Source organism: Macaca mulatta, chromosome 20, assembly GCF_049350105.2.
Source record: "Macaca mulatta isolate MMU2019108-1 chromosome 20, T2T-MMU8v2.0, whole genome shotgun sequence".
Taxonomy (NCBI): domain Eukaryota; kingdom Metazoa; phylum Chordata; class Mammalia; order Primates; family Cercopithecidae; genus Macaca; species Macaca mulatta.
Genome location: NC_133425.1, coordinates 46,660,928 through 46,678,186, shown reverse-complemented (window position 1 = coordinate 46,678,186; position 17,259 = coordinate 46,660,928). Strand labels below are relative to the sequence as shown.

General features: G+C 37.8%; 1 long non-coding RNA gene across 2 annotated transcripts in view; it reads right to left on the bottom strand.

The window, feature by feature from the left end:
• LOC144337941 (uncharacterized) overlaps positions 1-17,259 on the bottom strand; it is an 84,375-nt gene that overhangs the window by 39,451 nt on the left and 27,665 nt on the right. For both annotated transcript variants that reach the window (XR_013411597.1, XR_013411596.1), the window contains exon 2: positions 13,197-13,312. This is a non-coding gene — a long non-coding RNA (uncharacterized LOC144337941). The remainder of the gene's footprint in view (positions 1-13,196; positions 13,313-17,259) is intronic.

Sequence of the window (17,259 nt, the reverse complement as noted above, 5' to 3'; positions counted from 1 at the left end):
AATAAATGTTTCTTCTTTGATTAATCTTTCTTGAGTTAATTTTAAACTTTTCATTAATTTATTCTAAAACATTTCTGGGAAGCTCTTAGGAAACTCTTGCCCAATTTAAGTGGAGAAGAAGGAAATCCAAATCTCCCTCATTTGAGGTGATGAAGAGAGGTTTAGATAGCCTTGATTAAGATTCTTATCTCTGCACAAATTTAACAAAAATACAGTTATTAGGACCAACAGTAAGTTGTAAACAAGAATTAAAAGAATGGTACTAAGTAAAAGTATGAGAAGTAATAGAAAATATCTAAAATACCAATCCTATATATAAAGCTTCATTAACTTATAATCCATTTCAATCAAGATTCTGTTGCCTGACTCATGTTGAAGGAATCTTGAGTCATTGTGACCAAAAAAAGGTTATTATGCTTTACTAGATGTATGCCTTTTATTTATAGAAATATTTATATAAATATTGTCAGAGTGAAGGAAATCTTTCAAAATCTTACTTAATTTGTGAACCGTCACAAATGATTAAGCCACAAATAATGCTGTATAATCTGTGGGATGGCTGTACTTGCCTGGGAAGAAAATGCCAGAGACAATAGCTAAGCACTCTTTTAAGAATTGCTGAATTACCAGTGCACCCTGGCATAGGGGACAATATTGTATGGAGAATACAGACATGGAAAACTCAACTCAAAAAGTGATTTGAAAAAGGTAGCCTCTGAATGTGAAGATGTTTTTCACATTCAGATGTTTTCTGAATGTGAAGATAAAAAATGCCTTATCGATTTATTTCTCCTTTATGTTTGTACAAGAGGAGTATATATATTTATATATATATTATATATATATATAAATACATGTCTAACTATAAGAATTCTTTGGAGAAACAATTTTAAAATTCTAATAATAGGAAAACATAACATGATATTTATTTGGGGGCTTTTTTCTTCCTTGTGGTATATGAAATGATCACCTTACCTTGATAATATCCTAGATTTAATATAAACACATAATATAAATTATGAGACTTTAGTTCAAGTCTCATAATACAGGAGTTCACATGATGCAACCCTACTGTATTATTATTTGCTATTGTTATTTTTAGCATCTATTGGCCACTCTCTTATACACCAGACACTATTTTCTTTTTATCCTCGTATGTATGCATCACAGTTGAAGTACAATGAGCCTTCTTGTTTAGCACATTCACTTGTCAAAATATTGCTTGTGGTTCTATCCAAAGGGGCAAGTGCTTTTTTTTTTTTTTTTTTTTTTTTTTTGAGATAAGAGTCTTGCACTATCGTCCGGGCTGGAAGAGGCATGATCTTGGCTCACTGCAAGCTCCGCCTCCTAGGTTCAAGTGACTCTCCTGCCTCAGCCTCCCAAGTAGCTAGGATTACAGGCACCTGCCACCATGCCCAGCTAATTTTTCATATTTTTAGTAGAGACAGGGTTTCACTATGTTGGCCAGGCTGGTCTCAAACGCTTGACCTCATGATCCACCCGCCTCGGCCTCCCAAAGTGCTGGGATTACAGGTGTGAGCCACCACGCCCGGCTGGGGTAAGTGCATTTTTACAAATAATTTTACAACAGTACAAAAGCTACTATATTAAAACTTTTTCTGTGGTTGAATACCCTATTTCATCCTCCAAGAATCTAAGATCTATAAAAAAATATACCAACAAAACCTAAAACCCATTATCATTTACTTACAGGCACTGATAACTCTCATGCAAAAGGGAGAACAGTTCAAATAAACAAATGCTTAGTGTTGTCCAATGAAGTATAAACAAAATCTGAATAAATGAGTGGGCACATTTACTTCCTGCTCAGGTGTCAGTCCCTATTGGCTGTTCTTAACGCCTTTGGTGCCTCCACCCGGATGGGATTCATCAGTCAAGTTGCCTTACATTTCCGGCTGTTTCTAGAAAATTAATGCTAGAATTAATGCTAAAAACATGTTAAAGCATAATCGTGACTCTTGCAAATCTTTCCCCTTCATGGCTGATCATTCCATTACGTCATAATTATCATAGAGCTATAGCGTAAATACATAGTTATTTCCAACTCTCCGTCCAGATGGTCGGTTACATGATAATTACAGTATGTTTGTACTTACTGGGTTTAATTACCAGATAATCAGGAAGAACATGCAAATTGCTAGGTTGTTGTAACACAGTACATTGAACCAAGTTAAACCTGTGTACTGCATATAAGTAAACAAGCTCTTACATGGGATTGTGCACTATAACCTGTGACAACAAGAAGGCCAGACGTTTGTTATAGGTCCATTGTGTGGGTTAGCATTACTCTGACTGAGCATGGATTAATGTCCAGATTACAAGGAAATGTCATGGGAGAGACACTCATGCTGCCACACCTGACACAGAGACAATGGGAAACTGGCCACCGTAGTGGCTGAGCAAGGTGCCAGCTCTTGGCTCTAGAGTTTACTTCTTCCAACACAGTGCATTGCACAGTCACCTGCATGCATCTGTTCTCAGCCCAACCATGTACCCGCCCAAGTGTTGGCAAAGAGAGATTGCAAACCATCTACCAAATAAACCTCTCCCAGAATAAAAGATTGCTCCAGGCTGGAGCAAATTTGTAGTTCCCTGGTATGTGCATTTTGCCACCAATGTGACGGCTAAGTCTTTTTCCCTCTTAATCGCATGAAAGGAAGCAGCCCAAATCAGCACTTCTGATTCCCCTGAGCAGTCCACTGTTGCACATTGCTTAGTTTCCTCTCTAACATACTTTCCTACTTTCCCCTTTCCAATTTCCACTTGGAAATAAATCCATATTGTTCTAAAGAAGCCAGCTTCACCCCTCACTTCTATGACCTTTGCAGTTAGCATATTCCCTCCCCACTGGCTACAGCGATTGTTTGAAGTTCAGATTTAAGCCTCAAGCTGCTTAAGCCAGATCACAGTCTGGAAGTGCCAGGAGCAAGGTACTCTCTCCTCCTCCTTCAAAATGAATAATGAAGCTGAAGCCTCAAGGGCCGCTGAAAGCCATCTTGCAAACCCAAGGAAGAAATTGGGTGTTTAATGACATCATTGAGCCATGGGATCCAGCTTTACCTGAAACCTGTATCTATGTTTTCCAATTACAAGAGTGAATAAATGACCTTTATTGTTTATGGCACCTGGAGTTGGGGTTTCTGTTATTTATAACCAGAAGCATAACAATTTATAAAGTTGCCAGATTTATCTGCCTGGCTTGCCACAGAAGATTCCTTATAGGCTTTTTTTCATGGCATCTTCTGTGCCACTACCTAGATATGAGCAGCCTTCATGCTTTGATCAATTCTAAAGCTTTCACGTTGATTGCTTTTCCTGCTTATCTGAGATAGCATCCCAGTGTCTGCCTATGGAAGCTGCAGCCTCATTCCTGGGGAAGGAGAAGCAGAGAAAGTATTCTTCACCCATGAATGGAGAGGGGTGGTGGTGAGGGACCCTCCAAGGTCCTACTCTTTTCTCTACAGAGAATTCTGCTGGTAGGACCCTGAGTCCAGCAAGGTGGAATATTACTTGAGGTTACTCAAGGACACAGGCCAGGATGGAAAGGGACCAAGGCCACTGACAGGAAGTAAACAGACTTCTACACCCAGAGGGCTAAGCAACAGCACAGTGGCAGGAGTGGAGAGGTGCCTTGGGACAGAGAGGCAGAGCAAGGTGTATGGGGTGGGTGAAGAACAAGCACCAGGTCACTCTGCCATCTTCCTCGAGTCAAATCTTGAAACAGCAGGTCAGGCTGGACATTCATTCATCCCACATACACTTAGCCAATGTCTAGTTTTGAGTGCCTGCAATGGTCCCAGACATGGAGTTAAAGATAGATACAACCCATATGGCCTTTGCCTTCATCCTTCTTATCTAACAAGTGAGGTGGACAATTCAGCAAGCAATGACAATAAACATGGTTGTCACCAGGTGTTGTGGGGGTAGACAAGGAGAGAAACCAACCAAACTCAAGTTCAAGGACAACTTCCTGCAGGAAATGACATTGACACGAAAACCTGAGTGATGGGAGCCCTTCAGCCAAAGAAGGACCGGAGAGAAAATGCCTCCAGCAGAGGTAAAGAGTTTGTGAAAGGCTGGAGTATGCCGATTTCTAGGAACAGGAAGGAGTTTGGTGAGGTTAGAGAGGGGATGGCCGGGAAGCAGATCTTCCAGGAGCTGAGGCAAACTGGGGCCGGATCTCCCAGGACCATGGGCGCCTAGCAAAGAGTTCCCATTTTCTCTCAAGGGCAGTTTTCAACAGGCAGGAATGACATGATCAAATTTGCCTTTTAGGGAGCCATTACTCATATTGTATTCCAAACGCATCACTAAACTACTTTTCGAAGGTCTTCTTTGGGGAGATCAAGGAAAGGGGGACAGTATCAATATACTGCCTAAACATATTTTCCTATAAACCCATGTGCCACCGAAGAGAATAAGCCGTGGGTTTCAGATACCCTCGTACTTCAATCGTCAGTCCCCTTTTCACAGCTGTTTGATGTTCAAGACACCCTTGGAATACTTTCAATAAATCTTCTTAACTCTGCTTCTCCTCGAAGCAGGAAGCCTTGTCCTCAGCATGTGATTAGGCTGTAAAACCCAGCATTTTCCAGTCTCTACTCATCAGGCATGATGGAGCTCCCAGCCTCCCAATGCCTTGCCTCGCTCTGACCAGGATGGCCACGGCCCATGTGGATGCATCAATAACTTCTTTTTCTGGTACTTTGAAGCCTGAGAGGAACATTAATTCAGGATGCTATCAGATTTTTTAAAAAAGAGAGATGTACCTTGAGTTAGATGATCACAACTATGCACTCAGTTGGGTTCTTATGGACAAAGAAAGGCAGGAAATGAATTCTTATTTCCATGAGCTAGGTCACAGAAATATATTTAAAGTTGTATTGATACAGTCATCCTTTGTCTCCGACATTTCTCTGATTTTCTTTTTTTAATGTGACTCATCATAATAATCAGAGATTATCATTAAGAATAATGATCAGTAGCAGTGGTGACAATAATGGCCACCACTCACTGAGTGTACAGTGCGCTCAGTAGCTAAACACCTGAAGTACATTATCTCATTTAATCCTCACAATAACCTTGTGAGACAGGTAATATTATATTCCTATTTTACAGATGAGAAAACTGAGGCTCAGAAAGGCAAATAAGATCTAATACTGTAGGGAGGGTTTGAACTCCGACCATCTGACTACTACCCACAGCATAGTTCGCCTGAGGGAAGTCCCATCTATATGAATGGTTGGGAAGTCGGCTCCAGGCCCTCAGGTCTGCTAGCTTCTCTGATGCCCATATTGGGCACGTCTCTGTCTGTCTCTGTGTATTTCTCCCTGCTGAACTCCCTGCCTGTAGCCACAGTACTGAGCCAAGAGAGGCACAATCACCTGGGCCAAGTTCTCATTAAAATGTGTGTGTGTTTGGGGGGCCTAATGATTATTTTCAGTCCTGGTTCCTGCTTATTTGGTGTGGGTTTTGCACGATTAATTAGGAGCCTAAATTAATGAGGAGGGAAACACGTGTCCAGCTGGTCCTCCCAGATGTTCCTGGAAACAAACTCTCCAATTTGCACAGCGTGACAGTGTAAACATGACTTAGGGAAGCCGCTCCGAGTTAGTTTAGTCCCCGACTCCACGGGCTGGGCGTCCATGCCTGGCCAGGTCTGCAATGATGTCTCAGATGTATTTCCTGATCCTGTTCTCCTTGGCTCTACCATGGGGCAGCCTCAGTTACACTTCCTCACCTGAACCCCAGAACAGGCAAGGACAGAAGAAGCCTAAACTTGGAGCAAAAGCTAGAGAAAGAGAAAGACAAGGAAAGAATAACACAGTTCTTAATGGACAGAGAGTAAGAAAAAAAAGTTCTGCAAAATTCAGCACCATGTGCATTTCATAGACATCTGCCAGTAGCCTAAGAATCCACTTTTCTTTCTCATCCCACCCCTGGTGTTCCTTTTGCCTTCATGATGAGAGAGACTAATTGATCCATCCCAGTTTTATCTTGTTTGGAGTGGTGACTGAATGAAAATACACTGGGATCTATCAGGGTCACCCAATATGTCTCTCCATGATGGAGTCAAATAGCATCAGGGAAACCTCCCCTTCTGCAGCCCCCACTTACAGGAAAGTGAAGGCAGTAAGCACCTTAAATAAATTATCTATTTTAATCTTCCTTGTGAGACAGATAATATTAATATTATATTCCTATTTTAAAGATAAGAAAACTGAGGCTCAGAGAGGTGAACAGCAGCTAGTACCGTAGGAGGGTGTGAACTCAGGTCATCTGACTCTAATACCCACAACACATTTGGCCCAGGGGAAATCCCATCTTTATGAATTATTAGGTCAGTTCCAGGTCTTGCTGGTCTGTCCAGCATTGTGTAAACATCTGTCTGTTTCTGTACATTTCTTCCTGGTTAGACTCACAGTACTGATGTGGGCAATTCCTAGAAAGTCAACAGCAGATCCAGGTACTCTATATTGTCTCTCTCTCAATATATTGGACACTTACCCTATGCCAGTGATGGCCACTGGGGCCATGCAATGAATAAGGCAAGCATGATCTTCATCCTCAAGGAGTGTGTAATCTAGCTCTTCTAGCTTCATAGCTCACAAACCTGACCAAGGATATTAACATAGTCAAGAAACTCTCTTGGGTATATACATGCAATGATGTGTTATTCAGCCTTGAAAAGGAATGAAATTCGGACATATGCTGCAATATGGGTGGATCTTGAAAACATTACGCTAAGTGAAATAAGCAAGACACAAAAGGATGTCTACTCCATGATGCCGTTTATGTGAGGTACCTAGAATAGTCAAAGACACAGACAGAAAGTAGAATGATGGTTACTGGGGCTGAAGGAGAGGGTGAGCGGAGAGTGAGTATTTAATGGGTACAGAGTTTTAGTTTGGGATGATGAAAACGTTCTAAAGATGGATAGTGGTGATAGTTGCACAGCAATGTGAACATAATACCATTGAATTTTACACTTAAAAATGGTTAAAATTATACATTTTATGTTTTGTATTTTTACAATTTTTTTTTAAAAAAAGGAAAAGAAAGCCCCCTTGGAACCTGCTAGATGAAAGTTTCCTGGATGAATGGGGGAGTTGAGATCACCCTCTATAAGCAATTCTCCTCCAGGCGCGCCCCTGCTGCGATCCCCTTGTTCTAGCTGAATCATCGTTGGTCTTCACAAGATTCATTTTTAAATATTAAGAAAGTCATCCTGCACACTGGGAAAATGGATGTAAACAAGAGAGAAAGTTCCTGCCCTCAGGGGCTTGCATTTTAGAGGAGATCAGATAACAAGCAAATTGCAAACCTACACCCCCAACACACTCTGTTTTGGCCCTGTTTTATTTTTATCCTTAGTATTTAACACAATCAAACATAATACATTTTTGTTAATTAATCCTGTGTTCCTGTATCCTTCCATCCTTCCACTGATACCAAAGGGTATCAGGTGGGATTTCATTGTGGTTTGATTTGCATTTCCCTAATGATTAGTAATGTCTAGCATCTTTTTGTGGATTTGTTGGCCTTTGTATATCTTCTCTGGAGAAATGTCTATTCAAGTTCTTTGCCCACTTTTTAACTGGGTTATTTTGTTGTTGACAGGAGTTCTTTATATGTATTGGATGTTAATCCCTTATCACATACATATATTATTTGAAAGTATTTTCTCTGATTCTGTGGGTTGTCTTTTTATTCTGTTGATAGTGTTCTTTGATGCACAAGTTTTAATTTTGATGAAGTCCTATTTATCTATTTTTAATTTTGTTGTCTGTGCTTCTGGCATCATATCAAATAAATTACTGCTAAATCCAATATTCGTAAGCCTTTCCACCATATTTTCTTCTAAGAGTTTTACAGTTTTAGCTCTTACATTTAGGTCTTTGATCTATTTTGAATTAATTGATTTTATTTTGTTGATTTTATGGGTGTAATCCTGAACTCAGAATAATACCAGCACATAACAATCATCACAATATATGTACCATGAATAGAAGTTAACCAAAAATGGAGGATAATTTTTTAATTTGTGATAAAATTTTTTAATTTGTGATAAAAGTTTGTGATAAATTTCTTAAAGAAAATAAACGGGGTTCTGTGATGAAACAGGGAAAAAATACTTGTAGAAAGAAAGGTAAAGTAACTTGAGGTGTGTGGTTTTTAAGTTAGTACATCAGGTAAGTTTTTTTTTTTTTTAAATAAGATAATATTTGAATTGACACCTGAAAGACAAGAAGATGTCCATGGAGTCGTCTGGAAGAAGAGTATTCCAGGCAGGGGAAACAACAAATGCAAACACTCTGAGGCAGGAAAAATCTTCATGTGTTGGGGGAACAGAAAAAACCAATGTGGCTGAAGGAGAGTGCATGAAAGAGGGAGTGGTTTCAGGTGAGGTCAGCAAGGTCAGCAGTGACCAGATCCTGGAGGATCTCACAGTCCATGTAAGAAAACTGGATTTTATTCTTAGTGTGATGAGAAGCCACTGAAGCATTTTTTTTCTTTGTAAGATTGTTTAGCTTTTAAAATTATGGTAAAATACACATAACACAGGACTTACTATCTTAATCCTTTTTAAGTGTACAATGCAGTGATAAGTATATTCACATTATTATACAACCATCGCCACTATCCATCTCTAGAATTTTTTCATCACCCCAACCTGAAACACTGTTTCCATTAAACAACAACTCCCCATTCTTCATCCTTACCAACCACCATCTACTTTCTGTCCATGAATCTGACTACTCTCGGTAAGTCAAGTAAGTGGAATCGTATGGTATGTATCCTTTGTGACTGGCTTATTTCACTTAGCCTAATGTATTCAAGGTTCATCCATGTTACAGTATATGTCAGAATTTCCTTCCTTTTTAAGGTTAAATAATATTTTGTTGTGTGTATATATCACATTTTGTTTATCCACTCATCCATGATAGACATTTGGGTTATTTCTTTCCTTTGGCTATTGTGAATAATGTTTTTATGAACAGGGTTATACAAATATCTCTTTCAGACCCTGCTTTCAATTATTTTCGGCATATATTCAGAAGTGGAATTGCTGGATCATATGGTAATTCTATGCTTAATATTTTCAGGAACCAATGTAATGTTTTCCACAGTGGATGGATTTTACATTCCTGCCAGCAATGCAGAGAAAGTCTCACTTCTCTACTTCCTCCCTAACACTGGATATTTTCTGTGTATTTTTTTTTATAATAGCCATCCCAAAGTGTATCAGGTGGGATCTAATTGTGGTTTCGATTTGCATTTCCCTAATGATTAGTAATGTCTAGTATCTTCTTGTGGGCTTACTGGCCTTTGTATATCTTCTCTGGAGAAATGTCTATTCAAGTTCTTTGCTCACTTTTTAACTGTGTTATTTTGTTGTTGATAGGAGTTCTTTATATGTACTGGATATTGAATATATACATATTATTATATATTATATATAATATATATTATTATATATATATAATTTTAAAGTGTTTTCTCTGATTCTGTGGGTTGCCTTTTTATTCTGTTGATAGTGTTCTTTGATGCACAAGTCTTAATTTTGATGAAGCCCAAATTATCTATTGTTAATTTTGTTGCCTGTGCTTTTGGTATTATATCAAAGAAGTTATTGCCAAACCCAATATTCTTAAGACTTTTCCCCATATTTTCTTCTAATAGTTTTACAGTTTTAGCTCTTACATTTAGGTCTTTGATACATTTTGAGTTAATTTTTGTATATGATGTAAAGGAAAACTCCAACTTCATTCTTTTGCATGTGGATGTCCAGTTTTTCTAGCACCATTTGTTAAAAATACAAAGTCCTTTTCCCATTGACTTTTCTTAGCACCCTTGACAGAAATCACTTGATCATACAAGCCAAAGTCTATTTCTGGGCTCTCTGCTTTATTCCATTGGTCTATATGTCTGTGTTTATGCCACTACAACACTGTTTTGATTACTGAAGCTTTGTAGTAAGTTTTGAAATCAGGACATAGGAGTTCTCCAGCTTTGTTCTCTTTAAAGGTTGTTTTAATTGTTCAGAATCCCTCCAGGTTTCATATGAATTTTAGAATGGGTTTTTCTATTTCTGAAAAAAAAAACAAGATTGAAATTTTGGTAGGGATTACACTGGAACTCTAGATTGCTTTAGGTAGTATTGACAGCTTAATAATATTAGGTCTTAAAATTCATAAACATGGGCTATATTTCTATTTATTTATGTTTTAACTTCTTTCAGCAATGTTTTGTGGTTTTATGTCTTTCACCTCCTTATTTAATACCTTTGTATTTTATTGTTTTTGATGCTACTATAAATGGAATTGTTTTCAGAATTTCTTTTCAGATATTCAATGTTAGTTTATAGAAATGCAGCTAATTATTTGTGTTCACTTTGTATTTTGCTATTTTGCTGAATTTATTTGTTAATGCTAACAGTTCTTATGGATTTTTTCTGTTTTCTACATATAAAATCCTGGTAGCTACAAATAGGAATAAATTATTTTATTCCTGTCCAGTTTGGGTATCTTTTCTATCTTTTTCTTGCCTAATTGCCCTGGCTAGAAGTTTCAGTACTATGTTGAATAGAAGTGGTAAAAGTGGGCACCCTTGTCTTGTTCCTGATTTACAAGAAAAGTGTTTCGTTTTTCACCATTGAGTATAATGTCAACTGTGGGTTTTTCATATATGGCCTTTATTATGTTGAGTAGTTTGTTGAGTGTTTTTATCATGAAAGGGTGCTTAATTTTGTCAAATGCTTTTTCTGTATCAATTAATATGATAGTGTGGTTTATTTCTCTTCATTCTGTTAATGTGGTATATTATATAAGTGGATTTTCATATGTTGAACCCCTCTTCATTCCAGGAATAAACCCCATTTATTGGTGTGTGTGTATATATAGATATAGATATAGATATAGATATATATCTCTTTTAATATGCTGTTGAATTGTGTTTGCTAGTCTTTTGTTGAATATTTTTGCATCAATAGTCATAAAGGATATGGATCTGTAGTTTTCTTATAATTTTTTTGGTCTGGCCTCATTTTTATCAGTGTAATGATGGCTTCATTGACTGAGCTAGTGGGTGTCCTTCCTCTTCAAATTTTTGGGAGAATTTGAAAAGGAATGGTATAAATTCATCTTTACATGTTTGATAGAAGCCAGCAGTTGAAGTCTTTTACATTCACCAGTTGAAGTCATTTGCAAAGTCAGGGCTTTTCTTTTAGGGGAGGTTTTTTATTCTTAATTCAATCTCTTCATTAGCTGTAGGTCTATACAGATTTTCCATTTATTCATGATTCAGTCTTCGTAGGTTGTGTTTTTGTAGGAATTTGGAATGTGTCCATTTTATCTAGGTTAACCCATTTGGCATACAATTATAGTATTTTTAATTTTTATAAAATCAATAGTAATACCTCTAGTTTCATTTTTGATTTTAGTAACTTTTCTCTTTTCTCCTTAGTCAATCTAGCAAAATACTTGTCAATTTTGTTAGTTTTTTTCAAAGAACTAATTTGGTTTCATTGATTCTTTTTCTACTTTGTCTGATATTAATATAACCACCTCAGTTCATTTTTGGTTGCTATGGACATGAAGTATCTTTTTCCATCCTTTCACTTTCAGTCTATTTGTGATCAAAAGTGAGTCTCTTGTAAGCAGCATATAATTAGATCTTTTTTTTAATCCATTCTTCCAATCTATGCCTTTGATTTATGAGTTTAATCCATTTACATTTAAAGTAATTACTGAGGCTGGGTGTGGTGGATCACACCTGTAATCCCAACAGGTTTATAGGTTTGGGAGGCCAACAGGTTTGGAAGGCCAAGGTAGGCCGATTGCTTGAGCTCTGGAGTTTGAGACCAGCCTGAGCAACATGGTGAAACCTTGTCTCTTTTCAAAAAGAAAAAAAAAAAGATAAGGTAATTCCTGATAAGAAAGGGCTTACTTTATGCCACTTTGTTATTTGCCTTCTCCATGTCTTATAGCCACTTGTCTTTCATTTATTTTCTTCTTTTTTCTCTTTTTCTTTTTTTCCATAGGGAGGAAGACTTTTTTCAGGACCATAGATACAGGCACCACTTCAGTAGAGTCTCGCAGTTGAAGAGAGAGATTGGGCTTCTTGCAGTTGAAGAGAGAGATTGGGCTGAACTCCAAATACAGCATGAGCCACTGGGAACTGAGAGCCAAGGCATAGGGTGGGAGTCAGTTGATGAAGCTCATTTCATTCTTTAGAATCTTCTTTGTGGTTAATCGACTTTCTGTAGTAACACGTTTTGATTCCCTTCTTATTTCTTTTTAGGTATATTCTATAGATACTTTCTTTGTGGTTATCATGGAGATTATCCTTAACATCCTAAAATTATAACAATCTAGTTTGAGTTAACACCAGCTTGGCTTCAATTACATACAAAAATTCTACAGTTCTGTCACTGCTTTACTTTATGTTATTGATGTCATAAATTGCATCTTTATATATTGTATACTTATTAACATAGAATTATAATTATTTTATGTATGTCTTTTAAATCCCATAAAAAATTAAAAGCAGAATTATGAACCAAAATAACAATAATAGTTGTATTTTTGTTTGCCCATATATTTACCCTTACTAGAAATCTTTCTATTTTCATATGGCTTTTAGTTATTATCTAGAATTTTTTCATTTCAACCTGAAGGACTTCCATTAGCATTTCATGTAGGGCAGACCTGTTGGTAATAACTTCTGTCAGCCTTTGTTTATCCGGAAATGTCTTAATTTGACCCTCATTTTTTTTTTTTTTTTTTTTTTTTGCAGTTGCAAGATTTAATATAGTGAAATAGGGTGAAAACAGAGCTCCCATACAAAGGGGGTGGACCCAAAGAAGGTAGCTGTTGCCAGCTCGAATGCCTGGGTTTATATCCCAATCATTGTCCCTCCCGCTGTGCTCTCAGGCAACAGGTGATTGGCTGTTTCTTTACCTCTTGTTTTTGCCTAATTAGCATTTTAGTGAGCTCTCTTTACTATCTGATTGGTCGGGTGTGAGCTAAGTTGCAAGTTCCATGTTTAAAGTTGGAAGCGGTCACCTTCCCAGCTAGGCTTAGGGATTCTTAGTCGGCCTGGGAAATCCACCTAGTCCTGTCTCTCAGTACCACCTCTAAATAGGAAAACCCAAGTGCTGTTGGGGAGCTTACCCTCATTTTTGGTGGACATTTTTGCCATTTTGATGTACAATTCTTGGTTAAGAGGTTTTTATCTTTCTTCAGCACTGTAGGTGTATCGTTTCACTGCCTTCTGGCCTCCAAGTTTTCTGCCGAGAAATAGGTTAATAATTTTATTAAGAATCCCTTGTACATGGAAAATCAATTTTTTCTTGCTGTTTCAAGAATCTCTCTTTGTTTTTGTTTTTCAACAGTTCGATTATGTGTCTAGGTGTGGACCTCTTTGAGTTTATTCTACTTGGAATTCATTGAGCCTTTGACTGTGTATGTCCATTTATTTCCTCAAATTTGGAAAATGTTCAGTCATTTTTTTTTTCAAATAAGCTCTCTTTGTTCCTTCCTCTCTCTCTTCTACTTTTAGGACTCCCATAATGCCTACGTTGATGTGCTTGATGGTGCTCCATAAGTCCCTTAGGTTCTGTTCACCTATCTTCATTATTTCTTTCTGCTTCTCAGACTCAGTAATTTCAAATGTCCTATCTTCAAGTTCACTGATTCTTTCTTCAGCCTGCTCAAGCCTGCTGTTAAGCCATCTAGTAATTTTTTAAATTTAGTTATTCTATTTTTCAGCTTCGAGTTTCTATTTGGCTCTCTTTTATAATTTCCTTCATTTTAATAATATTTTCTCTGTTTTTTGCATATAACTGTCCAGTTGTTTCACCACCATTTGTTAATAAGACTATACTTTCTTCACTGAATTGCCTTTACATCTTTCTTTTAGTTGTTCTTTTATTTATGGGTCTATTTCTGGGCTCTGTATTCTATTGCCTTCAACTATTTATCTACCTTCACATCAATATTATGCTTTCTTGATTACTGTAGCTTTCTAAGAAAGCTTGAAGTCAAGTAGTGTTAATTCTTCACTTTGTTCTTTTGCAAAGTTGTTTTGGCTTTTCTAGGCCCTTTGCATTTCCATGTAAATTTTTAAAATCAACTTGTCAGTTTTGCAAAACAAAGGGTTGCTAGAGTTTTTATTGGGATTGTATTAAATCTATATTTAAAGATCTATAGATCAACTTGAAGAAAAGAATATTTAGACTTCTAACTCATGAATGTGGTATATTTCTCCATTTCTTTTTTTCTTGCTTGTTTTTTTCAATTTTTTTTATGAGATAGGGTCTTGCTCTGTTGCCTAGGTTGGAGTGCAGTACTACAATCGTGGCTCACTGACGACTTGACCTTCCAGGCTCAAGTGATTCTCTGGGCTCAGCCTTCCGATAACTTGGGATTACAGTCACAATTTCTCCAATTCTTTAAATCATTAATTTCTTTCAGCGATGCTTTGTAGTTTTCGGTATGTAGGTCTTTTATCAGATTGAACACTGAGATATTTTAAGCAGGAGATGGGCATGGTCTACTTTACCTTCTAAGGTTAGAATACAGGGCTGAAAGAGGTCAAAAGTGAGAACAGGGAGGCATACTATGAGACTACCACATAGATCAAGCAAGTATTGATGGTGGCTTGAACCAGGATGGTGGCAGCAGAGACTGAAAAAAGAGCTGATTTGAGATTTAATTAGGTTGAATCATATGGAATTGACATTTTTTGTATGTCAAAGAAAGTATAAATTTGTCAACTTAATATGTTTCAATCTAATGTTTTGGAGCTAAGTCTGGACTTACGATCTGCTAGTTGATTCAGTACAGGGAGCTAATCACAAAAAAAGGGGAATGCTGACTTTTAGGTGCTTTGCTAAAGCAACTGAGTGGACGGTGATGCCATTTCTTGAGATTATGAAGAATAAAGGGGAAGGAGCTGTGCAGCCCCATATTCTCCCTGCCTTTCTTTTTATTCCAAGTTTTTTTTTTTCTTTCTTTCCCCCATCTTTACCTTTTCAAGGGACACAATTATCACAGGCTACATGTTTACTTTTAAACATGCATTTTTCCCACCTGGCTCTTTGTCTGACATTTTAATGACTTTGCTGGCTTGGTTTTTCATGGAGAGGGCATACGGAGAGAATATATTTTCTGTGCACAGTTTGAGGTTCGTGTCTACTCCCTTAATGCTAATGCCATAGCAACATGCCCTTAACTTTTTATATCTTTGAGCCCAGCCCTCATCTGGAAGGGTCTGGGGCACATTTTCAAGCAATTTGGTGCCGATCATCATGAGACTCCTGAGTTTATGGAGGGAAGGCTAGAAATGTATGCTTGAGTTTATACTCAAATTACTATCCTAAATGACTCCATGGGGGGTTTCTTTTAGGGGTCACTGAGAGCCAGAGTGGAATGTTTTTCCTTCTTCACTTTATCCCAGGCCTTGGGGCACAAGAACCATAAATGCAGGTAATGTGTTTTATAGCCAGATTCTCTAGGTTCATTTTTTCACTTCTCTCCCCACCCCCAGTGATATCCATGAAACTCCACAGAGTGGCTACAGACTTATTTTGTTGCAGCCCCGTTTCTACAAAGGCTAAGAGATTTGGGTGACTGATCAACATAGCACGGTGCACCTAAGAAGCGTTGACACTTCCTGTTCTTGTCTCAGCCAGGCATGAGGGATTGCCCTTAAGCCCAATGGAGAGGTCCAAGATGAAAAGGGTTTATAAGGTAGTGAGCTCACTGTCACTGGAGGTGTTAAAGCAGTGCCCAGACAACCACTTGACAAAGGTGTTTGTAATGAAAATTTATGCATCCAACAGGAAATCAAACCACAATCCTTTAAGTTTCTTTACAACACAGACTTCTTTTCTGAGACTATGATATCCCTTCATTGCTTCAACACATATTTATTATCTACCATGGGGCTGGGAATTGCACCCTGAGGTACAACAGTGAACAAGATGGACATAGGCTCTGTGCTTCAAGAGTTTTCAGTCTAGTGAAAGTGACAATAATAAATAAGTAATAAATAAATGAGGTGATGAAAATAGTTGTGGCTACCAGGTATTTTACATGGGTTATTGCAAAGGTGCTTCCTAACACTACACGATCAAACCACACTTTATAAATGATAAAATGCAAGCTCAGAAGTTTGCATAAATTGTCCAGGCTTACACAGCTGTTATCTGCTAAAGCTGCAGCAGCAGCCCAGGTCTTTGGGTCTCCAGGGTTCATACACTTAACTATGTCTCTGGTTAAGGTTCTTACAAGACCAAGCAAGCACTCAGGTCCTCAAGGCCCAGCTCTCCATGAACGCTACCCTCAATCTTACCTCAAGAAAGGTAAACAGTACAGGTCTCCCCTCCCCTGCTCCCGTCACCAAACATATTAGTCCTCAGAGGCCTTCAAATAAAAAACATCTCTCTGCCTTATGCAATTAACTATGCCAGCTCAAAAAAAAATAAATTATAATAACATGTTTTACTTAAAACCTGAGGCTTGATACTTGCCAGATCTCCCACTGCCATTTTAAAAGTGAGGAGTGGGAAAGGAAAGGCAAGAGGGTTGATGAAAGCCCTACTGTGTGCTCTGCCCTGGAAGGGGGTAGGTTTGGGCAGCTGGAGTGTGGTTCACAAATGAAATGAAGAATATGCTACCTGTCCTTCACAAACTTAAAATCTAATTGCAGAGACAAAAAAGAGATGAGCAGGAGGCAGGCAAAAAAGACCAAGGAAAGGACTAAAACATGGCATCTGAGCTATGCATTTTTCAAATCCTGGACCTCACTGCATGTCTTTGGACAAGTCCCTTTGCCTGAGTCCTGATTTTTTTTTCATCTGTAACGATGTTTTCCAGTAGAACCTCTAGCAATGATGGAAATGTTCTATGTCTTCAGTGTCCAATAAGGTAGACACTAGTTATATGTGGCTTTTGAACTCATGAAATGTGATTCATGTGATTGAGTTCTAGATGGCTAATTTTACAAAATTTTAATTATTTTAAATTCAGCCACATGTGGCTAGTGACTAGGGTATTGAGCTACATAAATCTAGAAAGTGAGGAGTTAAGAGGCTTCATCTATTCCAAATAATATATTGAGAAATATATTAGAAATGTGCATTTTGCCTCTAGAATTGTCTTGAAATAATAGAAGTGGTGAAACATTTGGGTTGCAGAGACAGGAGCCACATCCCAGCTTTAACACGTCTAG